The sequence below is a fragment of the Mauremys mutica genome, chromosome 23 (assembly GCF_020497125.1).
Source record: "Mauremys mutica isolate MM-2020 ecotype Southern chromosome 23, ASM2049712v1, whole genome shotgun sequence".
Lineage (NCBI taxonomy): Eukaryota > Metazoa > Chordata > Testudines > Geoemydidae > Mauremys > Mauremys mutica.
The window spans coordinates 6,195,402-6,215,306 of record NC_059094.1 but is presented as its reverse complement, the minus strand read 5'-3'; the positions used below and the strand labels follow the sequence as shown (position 1 = coordinate 6,215,306).

General features: G+C 45.7%; 1 long non-coding RNA gene across 1 annotated transcript in view; it reads left to right on the top strand.

Annotated features, from left to right (window-relative positions):
- Window positions 1-19,905, top strand: part of LOC123355235 — a 45,499-nt gene that overhangs the window by 24,418 nt on the left and 1,176 nt on the right. The gene's annotated exons all lie outside the window — the stretch shown is intronic.

Below are 19,905 nucleotides of genomic sequence, written 5' to 3'. Positions count from 1 at the left end.
GGGGTGGGGAAGGAAGTTTGCAGGACTTCCTGCAGCTGGGGGAGAAATCGGGGGGTAGGTCTGACCTGGCTCTGGATGCTGTGCAGGGGAAGAGGAATCTCATCCTCCCCAGCCCAGCCGGGACTAGCAGCTGAGCTTGGTGCAGGGTAGGAGCCACCAGCCAGGTCGTCCCCAGTCCCGCCCCCAGCCCCACAATGATTTACCTCTCTGCCAGCTGCCCTAGGCACCTGAAACACACGGCTGGGGAGGGTCACATGACTGTTCTTGTGGCTTCCCTTTGCTTCCCCATCAGAGAGTCATTTTTCTGTGGGGAAGCAAAGAAATCTGCGGGGGACATAAATTCTGTGCATGTGCAGTGGCGCAGAATTCCCCCCGGAGTATGGAATGTAATCTATCACTTAAATCAGCCTCTGTACCAGACAGGGGATAGTGCTGACCTTGCCTGGCTCCTTTGTGGTAAAAACTACAGGTGCCTCTTCTCCATTAGAATTTTACAGCAAGATAACAGTTGTGCATTAATTATTCCATGTAAGAATCTCACCTTTTTAGAAATGAAGATTAAGCCACCAAGTAGTGCTTGGCAGTTATGGTGGTTCAGTTGAGAAGGCTAGGGATCCAGGTATACCCATAGGTTTGTTCCTCACTTTGAACTTTAGCGTCCAAAAGGTGGGGACCTGCATGTACCCTTCTAAGCTTAAATCCTAGCTTGATGATTGGCTCATTTGAGAGAAATCAGTGCAATAGGTGAATGACTCACTATCCTGGGTCACAGAGTCAACAAGGAAAAGTCAACTCTAGGCTAACCCAGAGAATAGAGATTGTAGGGGCAGTGCTAGATTTCACAACAAGAGAGTATCCACCACAGGACAGATTCCATATCCTAGTAGATCTTGTCAAGCAGCTGCGGGCTCACCCTCAGATGTCAGTAAGAATCTGATTTAGACTTCTCAGTTACATGGCCTTCTCCATGTATGTCACACAGCAAGGATGGACGTTACATGACTGTGCATGTCCCCTAGAAGTCCTCTCATCCTTAAATTAATGGAAGGATCCTCTCCAGGTATGAAAAAGGAGTGCTGTTTTCCCTACCTCTTCCCACCAAGACACTAGTGACCATAATGTAATTAAATAGCATTCATGTTATGGTGGGGAGCTTACCTGGGCCACCTTCAGACCCAAGGACTTTGGACTTCCAAAGAGGCTTACCTTCACATAAATGTTCTGAAGAGCAGAGGTGTTCATCCAGCCTATACAGCATTTCTTCCCATTTTGTGCAGACTGACAGTCCAAGTCTCAATGGACAACACAACAGCAATGTTTTATGTCAACAGACAGAGAGGGACGTGACTGTCCTCCCTTTGTGAAGAAGCTGTTCACCTCTGGAAATGCTGCATCTTTCACTAAATCACACTAGTACCTCAGCATCTGCCAGGCTTACAGAATATTTTATTGAACCAGTTCTGCAAGCAATTTGCAAGCGACTGCAAATGGACCGTCAAGGACTCCATCCCAGAGAACATATTCCACAGGTAGGGTTACCTCTTGGTAGAGCTGTTCACCACAGGCAAGAACAAAAAGTGCCAAATGTTCTGGTCAAGCCCAGGTTCTCGGTCAGATGCTTTCCTCATCTCATGGACTCAGTGTACATCTATCCACCGATCCCATTAACTCAGAAGGTGCTGGGGAAACTCAGGCCTTGTCTACACTACAAGACTATTTCGAATCAATTTAGTTCGAATTTGTGGATTCGACCTTATGAAGTCGAATTTGTGTATCCATACTAAATACACTAATTCGAATTTCTGAGTCCACATTCACGGGGCCAGCGTCGACTTTGGAAGCGGTGCACTGTGGGAAGCTATCCCACAGTTCCCGCAGTCCCCGCTGCCCATTGGAATGCTGGGTAGAGCCCCCAATGCCTGCTGAGGGGAGAAATGTGTCGAGGGTGGTTTTGGGTAAGTGTCGTCATTGAACCGTCAATCACAACCTCCCTCCCTCCCTCCTTGAAAGCGCCTGCGGGCAATCTGTTCGTGCACTTTTCTGGTCAGTGACAGCGCGGACGCCACAGCACTGCAAGCACGGAGCCCGCTGCGATCATCGCCGTTTTCTCCTCCTCGCACTTTATCGTCCATCTCTTCCACAGTCAGCTGCTGAGAAATTGGGCTACTTTTCAATGGTGCTGCAAGCACTGGGGGACCATAGGGGACGTTTTATAAACATCAACGTCGGGTGGCCGGGCAAGGTTCATGATGCGTGTGTTTTCAGGAACTGTGGGCTGCTCAGACGCCTTCAGGAAGGTAGTTTCTTCCCGGACCACGAAATAACTGTTGTGGATGTGCAGATGCCTATAGTCATCCTCGGGGACCCAGCCTGCCCGCTAATGCACTTGCTCATGAAGCCCTATACAGGCGCCTGGGACAGCGACAAGGAACTCTTCAAATACCAGCGAGCAGCGAGCAGCGTGACCTGTGACTGTTCAGTTTCTTTACAGAGAAGCTGAACCTGCCCCTGTTTCTTTACCCAGTTACTGTTGACTCTCCTCTTCGGTTACATACCCCATTCACCCCGTTACCCCCACTTCCAGCACACGTGTAAAAATAAAATACATGTCCCATTATTACTTAACAAAGGTTTCTTTATTCATGACTTTTCGTGAAAGGGTTGAAACTGGGACGCAGGCTGTGCGGTGATGTAAAGACCGCCTCTAAACTCAAGGAATGACAGGCTCCTGCTCCTAGAGCGGTCCGCAGTGCCGGAATGCTTCTTTCAAGGGAGCCTGCCATCCCTCTTTATGGAATTCTGTGTGCGGGCGGATATGTGACCTTGTGGTGGAGGAGGACGGATACAGATTCCTCAGCTGCGTGACTCTGCGGTCCAGGACAAGGACCGCTGTATAAGATCTGTAACCGCCCTCCCCCGCTGCAAAGTCACATCTCCCCCGCCCACACAGATCCTGGAAACCACCTCCAAAAACCGACCAGGGTGCCTACTGACTGCACCGTGTGTGTGACCCGCTGCTGATCCTGCCCCCGTGTCTGTACCCTGGGAAAGGTGACTGTCCTATGCAATTAACCACCCCCTTCCCCACGCCCCCCATTCAAACACAGTCTTCTTTGAAAAAACATAACGGAAACAGTAATTAACAGCAAAGCATTTTTATTAATTAAGTAGACAGTTAGGGGATGGGACTGGGATTGGGACTACTGTGAGTCTGGAAGTGAAGGACTTCGGCAAATGTAGGGTATGAGAGCTTTTAGGTACTTGAGCACTGTGCTGTGGTGCAGTGACAGTATTCACGTCCCCGGCCGCCCCTCCTCCTGATTATTTTCGGTGAGGGGGGTATGGGACTGTGTGGCAGGGGAGTGCGGTTGCAGATACACTGCAGGGGGGCTCTGTCCTCCTGCGGTCCTGCAGAACATCCACAAGGCGCCTGAGCATGTCCGTTTGCTCCCTCACTAGTCCAAGCAGCGTTTCAGTCGCCTGCTTGTCTTCCTCACGCCACCTCTCCTCCCGTTCGCTGTGTGAGCGCTGGCACAGAGAGACGGTCTCCCTCCACTGGCTCTGCTGGTCCGCCTCTGCTAGGTAGCAGCCCATACGTTCCTCGAACATCTTGTCCCTTGTCTTTTTCTTTCGCCGCCTAATCTTTGCCAGCCTCTGCGAGGGGGATGCTGTGGCAGGTCTGGAGACAGAGGAAGCTGTGAGATGGGAAACAGGGAGTGAGTTCCTTGCAAAGATACATTTTTGCGAACAATTCACTGAGTCTAGGCTGTCTCTGTGAATTCTGGGTTGAGACCTCTGTGCCTGCTGGGGCAGAAATCATTTTCGCGGTGGATTCTGGGTAAATGTCGCCAGTCATTCCTTCCTCCGGGAAAGCAACGGCAGACAATCATTTCAAGCCCGTTTTCCCAGAATTGCCCTGGCATACGCCATAGCGTGGCAACCATGGACACTGTTTTGCCTTTTGTGTATGTCACCGTATGTGTACTAGATGCCGCTGACAGAGGCGGGCCAGCAGCGCTACACAGCAGCATGCTTTTGCTTTTGCATGACAGCAGAGATGGTTACCAGCCATATTGTACCATCTACCATACCATAAATTGGTAATAAGATGGTAATAAGATGGGCATGGTTACCTGTCCTTTTGCACTGCCCCATTTGGTGCTGTCATAAGTGCCCCTGGCCGAGCAGCCAGGGGCGCAAAAGCAAAAATTGGGAATGACTCCCTGAGTCAATCCCTCCTTTTTGGTATCTAAAAATAGAATCAGTCCTGCCTAGATTATGGGCAAGTGTACTAGAGAACCACTGTATCATAGAACCAGAGAGCACAGCTGCTCTGTGTCCGATCCTGCATAAATTATGAGCTGTATGCTATTCACAGGGGGTGCTCCTGCAACAACCCCAGCTGTTCATTCCGTTCTTCCCCCAGCCTTCCTGGGCTACCATACCATTGTCCCCCCACTTGTGTGATGAAGTAATAAAGAATGCAGGAATAAGACACAGTGACTTGTTTGTGAGAAATGAGTGGAAGGAAGCCTCCAGCTGCAATGATAGTCCAGGCAGGACATTAAGGAGTGTGGATGAAGGAGCCCATCATCCCTCTGCTAGTCCAGGGGCAATTTAATCTTTTATTTACAATGAAGGGTGGGGGCTGATGGAGCTCAGCCCCCTGTTGCAATGATGAGGACGGTTACCAGCCATATTGCACCATCTGCCATCAAAAATTAGGGACAGGCACCCTTGATCGACCTTACTGATGCTAGTCAGCATGGTTACCAGCCCTTTTGCACTGCCCCATGTGCCAATAGGCTGATGATGAGGACGGATTTCCATCTTTTTGTACCATCAGCCATCCATAGCGTGGGGGGAGCAAGGATGTTGGTGTTGAGTGCTGCACCATCGCGTCTATCTGCAGCATTCAGTAAAGATAGGGTGACATGTAAAAGAGTCAACAGAGGATTGTTTTCACTTCTGGTGGTGGGTGGGGTGTGTGCGCAAATTGCCGAACTATGCCCTGACCCACCGCAGACACTGTGTTTGACCCTAGAAGCATTTGGAGCTCATCTAAGAATGCAAATACTTTTCGGAGACAGCAGGAACTGTGGGATACCTTGCGTCCTCATTCCCCCCTCCCTCCATGAGCGTCCATTATATTCTTTGGCTTTCCGTTACGCTCGTCACGCAGCTGCGTGCTGAGTCTGTGCTATGCCGTCTGTTCGTAGATTTTTTAAAAATACTTTGGACCAGGCGTAAAATTACAGTAATTACCCTAATTAGATGCAGGAGTCTCCGAGCGAGATCACCCTGAGGAGGGTCACTGAAGGAGATAGAGAGCGCATGCTGCCTGAAAGCTAGCACGAACCAGGGCCCGATGCAGCCGTGCTCGGGGAGGCAGTGCTCCCTGAGTACCTCATGAAAGCCTTGCGCGGAAAACTGTGCTACCACGGAGCACCCAATAAGGCAGCTCTCCCCAGGAACCTCCTGCTGATGCTTTTCGATTAACGCAAGGAGAGCTTCGTGGATATCTCCAAGGATGATTTCTGTTCTATCCCCATATCTAGAGAGACCTCCTTTTCACACAGTTAAGATTCCTGTTATATTAAGAATAAAAGTTAACATGGTTAAAGCACTTACCGACTGCTCCTTCCCCTGATTCAGGGTCCGGGGAGGGTTGTTGGGGGATCTCCGTGACGGTGATGAATAGATCCTGGCTGTCGGGGAAACCAGCGTTGTAAGCGCTCTCGCCTGCCTCGTCCTCCACAAACCCTTCCTCATCTTCCCCGTCCGCGAACATCACCGAGGAACTGGCCGTCGACACTGTCCCATCGTCAGAGTCCACGGTCACTGGTGGGGCAGTGGTGGCAGGCTCCGTAGCGTCCGTTTGCCGCTTTGATTTTTTGGTAGCCTTGTCTGGGGTCCTTGATTTTCACGCGGCGCTGCGTTGCATCCCGGCTGTATCCTCTGTCTCTCATGGCTTTGGAGACCTTCTCGTAGGTCTTCGCATTCCCTGTTTTGGAGCGCAGCTCCGAAAGCACAGACTCCTCGCCCCACACACCGATCAGATCGAAGAGTTCCCAGTCAGTCTATGCTGGGTCCCTCTTTCTATTCACAGAGAACATGAACTCCTCTGCTGGAGAGCTCTGCATCGTTGCAGGTGCTGCGGAGCTCGCCCCGATGTCCAGCCAGGACGTCAGATTCAAAGTGCCCAGACAGGAAAATGAATTCAAATTTTCCCGGGTCATTTCCTGTGTGGCTGCTCAGAGCATCGAAGCTCGGACTGCTGTCCAGAGCGTCAACAGAGTGGTGCACTGTGGGATAGCTCCCGGAGCTACTAAGTTCGATTTGCATCCACACCTAGCCTAATTCGAGCTAGCCATGTCGAATTTAGCGTTACTCCACGTGTCGGGGTGGAGTACCAAATTCGAACTAAAGAGCCCTCTAGTTCGAATTAAATGGCTTCCTGGTGTGGACGGTTGAGCGGTTAGTTCGAATTAACGCTGCTAAATTCGAATTAAAGTCCTAGTGTAGACCAGGCCTCAGAGAAGGACTCGCTGTAATGATCATGCTAGTACCAGCTTGGCCCAGACAGTTCTTGTATTCTGACCTAATGATCCTATCAATTCATCCTCCAGTCACATTACCTATCGTACCTGACATAATATCCCAGCAGGGCAGATCCTTCTCCTGGACCTGATGTCATAGCACTTGACAGCATGGATGCTAGCTGGTTAATTACCATGTAAAAACGCTGCTCTACTGCAATCCAGAAGATATTAGTACACAACAGAAAGGATTCTATCAGGATGACCTATGCAGCCAAGTGTAAGAGATTCTCTATTTAAGTGTACAATACAACTCCGGTAGAAACTCCAATTCCTGTTATTCTGGGCTACCTGCTATCCCTAAAAAATCCAGGTCTATCTTTCAGCTCTGTCAACTGCACCCTTACAATGATAGCAGCTCCCCAGCCCCTAATTCAGGGTCACACAATATTTTTCCACTATCCAGTTGCTAGATTTCTAAAGGGCCTTTAATTCCCCCCAGTCCGGGAGCCCTGTGAAATTGGTGACTGACAGGTACCTCCCCTCTGGCTTTGGTCTATAACACGGGTTGTGAATGGCACAGAATATTAACAGGTGTCAGTTAAAGAACTGGGACTAACTTAGTTTCTAGACTTGTAGTTTGGCTACATTGGGGGATTGTCTCCTTCTCTCTCTGGTTTTATTTCCCCAACATCAAGCGATGGCTTTAGATTTTCACATCATTGGAAACTGCCTTCAGCAGGGGCCAAAGTCACATTACTGGGTGAGAGTTGGCAACACAGTTAACAAGACCATTCTTAGATTCGTCGGTTTTGTAGGGGTCATTGTTATTTACACCCCACTCTTCTGTCTCTGGATTGTGGTCCGGATATAAGTCTGGTACTGGGTAATGAAGGGCAGGCACGTAGCTCATCTTCTCTGCATTTTAATACACTCTCAAGTTTCTCAGAATATGTTTGCATGGCATGAGGAATGTTTTCATTTGGTGGGTTAGGAGTGTATGTGCGGGCACAGAATACAAGCAGTGGTGAGCGTTAATCTGTGCTAAAGCTTGATTGGCTAGCTTGGGAAAGCTGTGTTTGCTGGAGTCCGAGTAGGGGTGTTGGAGGATTGTATCTCACATTAACTCCAGGAGGGTTGTCTTACACTCCCCTTCAACCTCTGCAGAAGGAGGAATGCCCAGCCTGGCTTTCCAGACTGTGATACAGAACAACAGGCTGCCGCTGTGCCCTTAGGCTAGCCCCAATTGCTGGCATGTTATCTGGGTGGAGATCAAAGTACGTCATTTTAAAAAACAAATGCAATAAATATCTTGCATTTGTGTTGCTTTTTGGAGGGTAGGGGTGGGGGGTGGTGAAAGCAGCGTGTCACAACAAGCTCCTGTTAATCCTATGGATTTTGCATAAAGAGCCAAGGATGTATGTGTAACAGTGTTAGCTGAGGTATCTCGGGCTGCATGATACGGCATGATTTTACTAGGACACCGTTGCCTGGTTGTGTAATTCATAATTCCATGCCTTGACTTTGCAGTGAGGATCTGTTTGTATTCTGGGAATACCCTCAACTCTCTGGATACTAAAGGAATTGAGTAAATTCTCTTTTAATCACTGAAGAACTGGCTCAGAAATTAGAATTTTTTTTTAATTCTAGGTTGGTTTTTTTTAGAATTTCCTGAGAAGTTGCAAACCTGTAAAACAAAAAGCAAAGACATTCCTGTTCAGGGTCTAATAATGAAACGATTACTCAGAGTTAAGCTAGCCCTTTCCTTTTAAAGGCATTTCTTTCAATATGCTGTAGATTTGTTCCATGGAAACACAGCAGGAAAATGTAATATTTTTGAGAGAAAGTAGAAATGAACTGCCACTCAGCATCAATTCCCTCCCTCCCTCAGGATCCCATTTTCCTGCATTCTGGAACTGGGACAGTTGTTTGCAGGCAGTACAGTACGTTCTCTGTTAAAAGTACTGAGTACTTGTTTTTATATGCTGAATATTATATTCAGTTACCAGCGTGATCAGGTAGGAGTGAGAGGGAGAGAGAGTGCACATGTAATATTACATACAAAGAAAACCATGTTAAAATAACATTATGTACATTACAAACTCAAGGACTCAAAATCAGGAACCGCTAGATTTACAGATGCCCATGCCACCTTAATTCTGCCCCTCTTGTGGCTCCATCTTGTGCACTGAAATGGAGTGTGGGTGCTGGAGAAAAAATAGTACATGATTGTGTGATTAAAGACTATGTCATAACGCATATGCATATGCCTGTTCCAAGGTGCTGAGTGCCTTTAACCTTCTCTGATGCTGAAGGAGAATCATAGAGGAAGTGCCAACAATGAAACTCCAACAGCATGTTACATCTGCCAAAATGATGGATGCCCCACAGTGGATTGTCAGACCAGGGAAGAACATGAAGAGAGCCCCCCATAGCACTAAAAGCTAACCCCCTCGTGGTTATAAATACAGGCAACCTCTTCATGCTCATGCCACTAGAGCTCGCTGGTACTTTTGACACAGTAGATCACAAGGTACTGCTAAACTACCTATGTGACATGGCTGAAGTCGACAGTGCAGGAGAATCATAGAATCAGACTCTGCATGCCCCTCTATACCACCTCCAGGTGCTGCAGTGAGGAATTTGATATAGAAGCTCAGTCATAGAATCATAGAACATCAGGGTTGGAAGGGACCTCAGAAGGTCATCTAGTTCCACCCCCTGCTCAAAGCAGGACCAATCCCCAACTAAATCATCCCAGCCAGGGCTTTGTCAAGCCTGACCTTAAAAACCTCTAAAGAAGGAGATTCCACCACCTCCCTAGGGAACCCATTCCAGTGCTTCACCACCCTCCTAGTGAAAAAGTTTTTCCTAATACCCAACCTAAACCTCCACCCACTGCAACTTGAGACCATTACTCTTTGTTCTGTCATCTGCTACCACTGAGAACAGTCTAGATCCATCCTCTTTGGAACCCCCTTTCAGGTAGTCGAAAGCAGTTATCCAATACCCCCTCATTCTTCTCTTCTGCAGACTAAACAATCCCAGTTCCCTCAGCCTCTCCTCATAAGTCATGTGCTCCAGCCCCCCAATATTTTTTGCTGCCCTCTGCTGAACTCTATCCAATTTCTCCACATCCTTCCTGTAGTGTGGGGCCCAAAACTGGACACAGTACTCCAGATGAGGCCTCACCAATGTTGAATAGAGGGGAATGATCACGTCCCTTGATCTGCTGGCAATGCCCCTACTTATACAGCCCAAAATGCCATTAGCCTTCTTGGCAACAAGTGCACTCTGTCGACGCATATCCAGCTTCTCATCCACTGTAACCCCCAAGTCATTTTCTGCAGAACTGCTGCCTAGCCATTCGGTCACTAGTCTGTAACAGTGAATGGGATTCTTCCATCCTAAGTGCAGGACTCTGCACTTGTCCTTGTTGAACCTCATCAGATTTCTTCTGGCCCAATCCTCTAATTTTTCTAGGTCCCTCTGTATCCTATCCCTACCCTCCAGCGTATCTACCACTCCTCCCAGTTTAGTGTCACCTGCAAACTTGCTGAGAGTGCAATCCACGCCATCCTCATTAATGAAGATATTGAACAAAACCGGCCCCAGGACCGACCCTTGGGGCACTCCGCTTGAAACCGGCTGCCAACTAGACATGGAGCCATTGATCACTACCCGTTGAACCCGATGATCTAGCCAGCTTCCTCTCCACCTTATAGTCCATTCATCCAGCCTATACTTCTTTAACTTGCTGGCAAAAATACTGTGGGAGACCATATCAAAAGCTTTGCTAAAGTCAAGGAATAACACGTCCACTGCTTTCCCCTCATCCCCAGAGCCAGTTATCTCATCATAGAAGGCAATTAGGTTAGTCAGGCATGACTTGCTCTTGGTGAATCCATACTGACTGTTCCTGATCACTTTCCTCTCCTCTAAGAGCTTCAGAATTGATTCCTTTAGGACCTGCTCCATGATTTTTCCAGGGACTGAGGCAAGGCTGACTGGCCTGTAGTTCCCTGGATCCTCCTTCTTCCTTTTTTTAAAGATGGACACTACATTAGCCTTTTTCCCAGATTCCCATCCACTTTTGCTTCCCCTACTAATTCTTCCCTGTTTGTGAGCAGCAGGTCAAGAAGAGCTCTGCCCCTAGTTGGTTCCTCCAGCACTTGCACCAGGAAATTGTCCCCTACACTTAGGGTGACTAGACAGCAAATGTGAAAAATCGGGACGGGGGTGGGGGGTAATAGGAGCCTATATAAGAAAAAGACCCAAAAATCGGGACATCTGGTCACTCTACCTACACTTTCCAAAAACTTCCTGGATTGCCTGTGCACTGCTGTATTGCTCTCCCAGCAGATATCAGGGTGGTTGAAGTCTCCCATGAGAACCAGGGCCTGTGATCTAGTAACTTCTGTTAGTTGCTAGAAGAAAGCCTCATCCACCTGGTCTGGTGGTCTATAGCAGACTTGCACCACGGCATCACCCTTGTTGCTCACACTTCCAAACTTAATCCAGAGACTCTCAGGTTCTTCTGCGGTTTCATACTGGAGCTCTGAACAGTCATACTGCTGTCTTACATACAATGCAACTCCCCCACCTTTTCTGCCCTGCCTGTCCTTCCTGAACAGTTTATATCCTTCAGTGACAGTACTCAAGTCATGTGAGTTATCCCACCAAGTCTCTGTTATTCCAATCACATCATAGTTCCTTGATTGTGCCAGGACTTCCAGTTCTCCCTGCTTGTTTCCCAGGCTTCTTGCATTTGTGTATAGGCACTTAAGATAACTCGCTGAGAACAATGGGTCCAAACCCTCTTTTCCAGCGGACTTCAGTGAATGGTGGTAAATAGTTGCTACCCTTTTCTCTTCAGTGCCTTCTCTTCAGCATCTACATGAGACCAGTTTGGAGGTTCATAGGAAATCACCTTCTGGATGAAGAGCATCTGGCTCAAGCTCAACCTGGGCAAGACCGAAGTGATGCTGATTGAAAGGGGGAAACATTTTGAAGACGTAGTCAAGATTCCCTTACACTGCATGCATGTATCTCCTATTTGTCAAAGTGCTGTGATCCCTCAGCGTGCTCTCTGACTCATCACTGACCCAGATGATCAGGTTTCTGCAGGTATAAAAGAAAAGAACTCGGTCCTTTGTTTCTAATAGGACAGTGTCTTGATCTGGAATCCTGTTGATGGCACTAACATCACTTGAATTCTAGTTCCTCTCTTCAGCGACTGGTCTTCCAGCATCTATATTTTATCCTTACCTTATCAAATTTTGCTAATTATGAAGGATTTCTTGTACAAGATTCTGCTCAGTTGTTCTAGAATACTTCTTTTGCCTAAATGGGGTCTCCATAAGAAAGACAAATAAAAATGTGGGAGTTGTATTTAGGCCAGCATAGCTCTTATTAAAACAGATAGAAAAGGTCTAGTCAGTTCAGGGTGATCTCTGCATGGATAACATGGGTGGCAAGCAAGACTCTGAATTCTTTTAAACTTTATTTCATTCATCTGTCTTTCCACATGCGGTCTTGACGGTGATTCTAGCTATCTCAAAGAGTAGTGCTTTCTACCAGCTAAGGAACCAAAGATATTTAAATCCAAGATACTGATACAAAATGTTAATATACAGAGATTTTGTTGTTTACATATTTGAAGTACCTAATGTTTAGATAGCATTTGGATCCTGTAAATTGTTCTGAACACAATTTTATAAATATATTTTTGCAAATTTAGAAAGCAAATTCCTTTTTTCTTTATTGGCCAAACAACTAGCTCAGCCTTTGGTTATTTATATTACCTATTCTATGTGTACCTGTAGAATGTATTGTATACCATTTAAACAGTCAGTCATGCTTATTATTTAATGTGTGGAGTTCCATTCTTAGATTCGATATTGTCAGATTGTACTATAACCATTGGGCTATAGATCCCACTTATTCTCCTTTGTTCCCACTCTATGAATTATATTATTTTGCTAAGTTTTTCAATTATTATTATTTTCTCTGTCATGGAGGCATTCTCTATATTTCCTTAAATTGCCATGATTATTCTTGTCAATCCTATTGCTTTAATACCATTTGCTTGCTGACATGCATACTTGTATTATATATTCTTTCTGCATGAATTAACAAACCAAAAAAGTTCATAATTGCAGAGTGCACTTATGACTTAGAAATTCCATCGATGGCCCTTGGAGCAGCAAGTGCAAGCAAATCTGTACCCTGCTGTGCCAGAGATCGACCTACAGCTAGTCCCTATGGGAGGAGATACAATACGCTGTGTGGCCCTATTGAAGTCTGCCAGAAATCACACATCCCAGATTATTTTGGGAGTAATCTTTCCTTTCCAATCATCTACCTTTTTCACTGGCTTCACCTCAGTTTGATTGAACGGTTTGATCTCTGAGGGCTTGTCTACACTGTGTGGTAATGCGAGTGTGGCTGTGAGTTCTAAAGCACGCTGACGTGATGTTGTGCATGTGAACCTGCTGGTGCACTTTAACGTGGTGCTGTTTGGACAGATTGACACAAACACCCTTCAGAATACCTCAGCTCTCCTATGGAGGGACTGTTGCCAGGTCTTAGAGAGGGAGTACAATTTCAGTATCCCGTTCAGTCCTTGGTCTGCCTGCTGAGACAGCTAAGGAGGTTGACAATAGTAGTGCCCGTTTGTGTGATTTGGATAACTGCACTGAGAACCACCAAACAGTGGCAGCTACCAACCTTGGCAACCCTAAAGGTGTGTATGCCTTTACTGATCATCTGACCCATTCAGTCACCCTTGTTGTCATTGTTTATTATCTCAGTACCCGAGTACCTGGAATCAAATAATCAAATACAAACAATAAGGCCTGGTTTTATAACCTGGAGGTGTTTTGTCATTTTATGCCGATAACATATTTGACAGCAGCTTTTTCTGAGACTCTGAGAAGTAGGATTTATCCTCATACTTTGTAGTGTTTTGAAGATGCATCCATCACTATTCCTCTTCATTAAGGCTGTTCAGAAAGTGCCAGATTTTTGCATCCATGTAAAGGCAGCCTGAGAGAAGAAGCCTAGAAAAAAAATAATGTAATATAGTGGCTTCAGTGTTGTCTCCAACATTAACATGTTAGGAAATCATTCACGTCCGGTTAGGGATGGCTATTGTATGTTGCAAAATCATGAAGATGGTATATATGTGATCTACCTAGCACAGAAGAATCCTAGATCTACAAATGCTGTGTGGCCTTTCACCTATTGAAATGCCAATTTGAATCCAGGTTGAAATCCCGAATAAAAGAAATTCTCAGCTTGTTTCAGCCTAACTCTTCCCCAGGAATAGGACAGAAATATTCACTGCAGAGCCATTGCACATAAGGTACAGTACCACAGGTAGGGGCTCTAATCTCACTTGTAAACTAAACAGTATTAGGTCAATGCTTGGTCAATACTTGAATGGGAGACATCTAGAGAAATCTCTGGTGTTGCAGGAAAGCAGTATCGATAACTCAGTGGGAAGCATTCTATACCAGCTGTGTTGAGGAAGTTGGATGAGGTATAAAATGGAGAACTTAATCACTTGTGGTCATTAAAGCTCTGGTAGCACTTTGCACAAGAGTAGGATTGTGAGCCATGGCAGCCTGGCCAGATTCTAATCTGGCTACATTCTACTTCCCTAAATTCCAAGTTTTTACACACTTTCTAAGGGTGGGATTTTCAAAAGTGCCTATGTTACTGAGGAATACAACTGCCATTGACCTTCACGTAGGTGCTTTCGAAAATGCCACCCTATGACTTTTGTGAAAAGAGCTGCCATATTCCATTCCAGATTGCAGCAGTTCATTGGGGGTGAGTCGATTCTTTCTCTAGTCCAGTGGTTCTCAAATGTATTTGATTGTGCCCCCACTTCTTTGTGTCTCTAGTAGTTTGCGCCCTCCGACCGGCCCCACAAGTACATGTACCGATTAAAAAAAAAAAATCAACATGCGACTCTCACTAAATATAAAAACAGAGAGGCATTGATTCGAATAGAGCCAACCATCCATTGTAATAAGAGCAAAAGCAAAACAGCGATTGTGGTTGATGCCTACACTTAAATGTGCATAAACGTACAGATGGCAACGACTTTGTATAATGCTCTGCTAGCTTGTTAGAAATCCGTCAAAATGCACAGCGCCATCTAGAGTCGAATGCACAGCGCCGTCTGAGGCCCTGATATGTCTGGAGGAATCCGCTTGGCTAGTTATTCGTTGCTGCGGGTGAAATGTGCGCAGTAAGTCCCCCCCACCAGCTTCTCACTCCCCTCCCTGAATACATTCCGTGACCCCCCCGCCCCCCGCCAGGTGGTCCACCACCCAATTTGAGAACCTCTGCTCTAATGTGTAAATTGCTTTGAGGTCCTTCAAGATTAAAGGAACTATGCAAATACATCATATTATTAATACAGAAAATTTGATCTAGTAAAGCACATGCTTGAGTGTTTGCAGTATATTGAAAGCTGGGGTCTTTGACATTAGTTGACAGTGTTGCTGTTTATAGACTTTAAGTAGCCTTTGGATCTTAAACAAACCATTGTATAGTGAAAAAAAAAAAGGCAGGATAAAAGAGTCACCTGTGATCATCAGAAATGTCATGTCATATATCCTGGCTGACCTGACATTGTCTGTGGGGGGGGGGGGGATGTGATTTAAAAAATATTAGAGCCTTTCTAAGGAAAAGCACATGCAAGTCACTACATTTGTATTAATATTTCCCAAGTGCTGCTGCTTTCACATGTCTGTGTTTTCAGTGGTGCCTTTTTCAAACCAAAAAGGGCCTGCAAGCCTTTAAACCCAGCATGTGTCCAAAGTGTGGCAAATTCTCGTTGAACAGTAGTATTTAAAAAAAAAAATACCCAGGCAATGCTGGGTCGCGTGTGCTGTGAAAGAGCGGCCGGCAAGAGTTGGTATTTTCAAACAGAGGATTTCTGATTAGACATGGACTTTACATTATTGATGTTTCTCTTCACCCTGTGCTGTGTAAGGCTAATATGCATGCGTATTTGTGTGATCTAGCCTATAGAAACCTGGCTATTTGAGTGCACGCTCTGGATGCATCTTATATATTGACTGTCGCCCTTTGGTGCTGAAAGGGTTATCATTTTCTTGAGTGAAGCAGAGAAGGCCAGTCTTTCTCTGAAACTGTATGGCTGAAACAGAAGTGACATGTGACCCTCTTGAACTCATGAGGAGGGGAGGGAGGAAGAGAGAAAAAAATCAAAATAAAATGTGGTAATGAAGTTTTGACAGTAGTTTCAGGTGTAACTTTATTTACATTTTCATTTGAATGTGCATAGGCAGAAGAGTAAAAGTGCACTTTTTTTCCCCATAGGCCTCTTACCTATAAAGTTGCTGTTTTGTTATAAAACAGTATCTTTAAAGTTGATCTAGAATTTTATTAAATGTCTGATTCCTAATTCTTCAATGGAGCTCTGAGCAGGTGCATTGGAATTGCAGGATCGGGGCCTAGCTCACTTTTGTCAGGGTCTTTCCACTTTATCGCTGGAGATGAACACACTGGTTAGAACATACGTTACATTATGGCCGGCCAAAACCAGCCACGATCTAGACAAGTCTATCTGTCTGTCCGTCACTACTCGCCCTGCATCGATATTAAAGTTGTTGACTGATTGATTGCTCTGAACTTTCCAGATACACCAAGGAAGATTTATACGTGCTGAATACTCATCTGTCCTAATGTTCAGTTGGTTTCAGTGGAGCTTGAATATATAGGCTCCAGCTGATACCACGTTGTGCTGAGATCTGGTCATATCTCACAAGCTAAACTGGTCACAGACTTGTATGGAAGGCCTTGCCCTGTTCTCAGGCTAGTGTTTGAACCACAGTCGCAAAAGAAGGAGCACTTGGTGCATTATCCATGAATCTGTGCTGGCCTCTATAATTGACAAGGAGACGTTGTGCCCTTTTTAATCTAAGTAGAACTTTCCTGGGAACCAGATTAAGTAGTTATTTGGAGTGTACCATTATCTGATTATCAAAATACTGATTGATGGGCAGTGAACCTGGTGAACGTCCGACCCTGTAGATGCTGCTGTGCATGCTGTATGGAGAACTTCTGTTTTAAAATGAGCCTAGGCTGACTGATCTATTTTAGCTGGCAGTTCAAAACCTCTGCAGTATCTAAGCAGCTTCCAGGATAAAATGGGACTTCTTCAGACAGTCTCTTTATTATGTTCCTGTGTGTTTGCTGTCACAGTTGTTTTTCCGGCCTATGGACTGAGTGTGCAGAAAAAGAACCTCCCTCCCCACGTTAGATAGTTCAGAACAAAGAGGTACCTTTTTAATGCCAATCTTTGCCCTTAAAAGAGGACCAGGGGCAGATTTTGGTACAATCTTGGAAGACCAGAAGCAAGTAAAATTACTGTATTTAAATTAAAATAGTTTCTTTACCAGGATCTGTATGAATAAAATAATAGTTTGACTTTGCACCATCGTGCCTTTTACCAAGCAATCTGAAAGTACTCTACAAGCAGGAATTCAGTCTCACAACCATATTATAATCGTACACACATGGGGAAACTGAGGCACAAAGCAGCAAAGTGACCACAGATCAAGAGGTTGGTAGAGGAATCCTGAGTGCGTATCCTGGCTTGGAGCTAGATCACTGGAGGGAGAGGAAGGGTGACGTTTCTGCCTATCTTGGGGCTGCAGAGTAGAGGGAAAGGAGAAAAAGGCCGGGAGGGAGTATCCACTCCTTTTAGTATTTTTCTTCTTGGGCTAGGACTAGCTCGTGGGATGAATAAAGGTTTCAGAGTAGCAGCCGTGTTAGTCTGTATCTGCAAAAAGAACAGGAGTCCTTGTGGCACCTTAGAGACTAACAAATGTATTTGAGCATAAGCTTTCGTGGGCTAAAGTCTTCCTTAGGCTGATCATCTACTCTGCAGGACATTTACACTTGGCTTTTATTTGCTAGAATCCCCAGAGCTGGGAAGCAAGAGCTATAACACATAATTACAAAAAAACCACTAGGATCCAAAGGATATGAAAGGGAGAAGGGAGGAGACAGGGAGCTCCCAGAGAGAGGGAATGGGTCCATGGCCCGCACTGCCCGCCCCTCTCTCGTGGGTCTGTGGTTTGGGTGTGCGGGGAGATTTGGAGCTGGCGCCAGGGGACACCTTCAGCAGAGAACCTGGAATCGTACAAACCTTCCTGAGTTTGGCGAATGATGCAGACTCACAGCCTGTTCTCTGAAAGGATTGCTCAGATTCACAACATTTCAAGCAAATCGGGGCGCAGTTCAGAGCCAGTGCAGGACCCATTCATGGTTAGTGTTGAATTCTCATAGAAAATTGGGTTTTCCCATTGTTTGCACTTAGAGCCTGGTGACACATGGTGATTTTAGCGAGTTTTTGGCTTTGTTTGTTCAAACCTGAAAGCTAAATTCCTGGAGGGGCGAGGGAGGGAGAGGAGAGACTCCACACAGGTCAAAATGGCTCAACAGGTTCCATTGGCCCCTTGTGAATTCCTCCGAGCTTGTGCCCCAGGGAGTGGAGTTGGTGGCTTCCTGGGCTATGAGTGAGAGCGTCTACTGGCTGGCGGGGCAGCACAATCCTTCCCTTCACCTCTCAGAGTATGCTGCTTTCTCTTCCTGGGGCTCAGAACGAAACAGGCCACAGGCCATGTTTAAAGAAGAGATTTGTGCTATAATGAGAATCCTTTGCTTTCATTAGTGCTATTTGCATAGGCTCAGAGTGTGGGGCCGATAAGAGGCTTAGGCCATTTAGTGTAGAGAAATGTAAGGTAATAATTCGGTTAGGGAAGAAACCCTTCCTGGTTCTGCTGCACTACGCTGAGCAGCATAAAGATCTGGGGACAAAACTCGGAAATCCCTCAGTTCAGTGCTTCAGCCGCGGGAAGAATATTCACAATCCCAGGTGCATGCAAAGGATAATATCACCCTGAGGAACATCCCCCTGCTCTCTAAGATATGGAACTAACAAGGCTGGACCTGAAATTACTTGTATTAGTGTTACCATAGTGGCTAGGAGCAAGACCCCGTTGCGCTAGGCACTGTACAGACACAGAACACAGACAGTCCTTGAAATGCTGCCTGACTGTCTGCTTGCTCCCATACTTAAAACATACTTCCTCTGTGTTTAAAAGCCCGGGCTCTTCGTGCTGTGTATCGAGCACTTCTCACTCTGCAGGGTGAATTCCATTGACTGTCATTGTGCTCCTGTTGGGATATTAAAGTGCCAAATCTCTCTGTTGGGGCTACCTGAATGGAATTTTAAAAGTAATGCTGCAGGATGTTAACAGGACACTCTTGTGTTTTTAATACTTAAGAATTCAGTCCTGCAGTTGGATCCATGTGAGTGCAGGGATATGCTCACCCAGTACTGATTGCAGGATCAGGACCTAAATGTAGGTTTTGTTAAAAAGACAAATACAGCACAAAGGGTTAAAAGATCTGGCTAGAAACATATTTTTAGTTAGGTTAAAACTGTTTTTCCTTTTAAATATGATTGTGCTCCTTCTCTTGCCGGGCTTTTAGCTCTATACACCTGTTCTAGAAATGATGAGAAAGGAGGGGCTCAGAATGTGAGAAGTGCTTTAAAATTCTACATCCCCAATAGCAGCTCAGCTTCAGGATGGCTTGTCGGCCTTATTGTTCATTCTAAGCAAGTTAGAATAGTGCCTGTTGATGCTCCATACCACAGGCAGGATTTCTTGGTTGCTGGTTCCACATAGGGGTAATCAATAGGCAGAGCGCGGGCCAAATCCGGACCACTAGATGATTTTGAATGGACCCCAAAATCTTTTAAATTACTTATTATCATCAGTATTGTTATTACTTTGTATTATTATTTTCTCTGGAGTCTGGACCTTGATGATACTTTAACCAAGAAATTTGGACCTTGACAAAAAAATAATTGACTATTCCTCGTCCACATGATCACAGATCTCATAGTCCCACTCCTGACCCACATCCAAGTCTCTGTAGGAGTAATCTTTGGCAGCATGCAAACATACAGGGCCATCCCCGGTGATCACACCACATTGGGTTCCATTGCACAGGCCTTTGGTGTAATATCAGAACCTTCACAAAGTGGTTTGGAAACAAGCTGAAATATTGTTTGTATGACTAATATGTTTTGTTAGAATGCCATTTACTTAAAAAGCACGTTTCTTTAGGTGCTTGAATGAGAGCCTTTCCTGGGAACAGTCACATTCTCGGCATGTGCTATTCTGAAAATTATTATAAACTACCACATGCCAAATATATACAGTTACCAGGCTGATGGAGCACTCTGCACTGATTGGTAGAAACATAATTATTAACTAGTGATCTGCCTCCACTTTTTTTGCCTGTTGTTTTT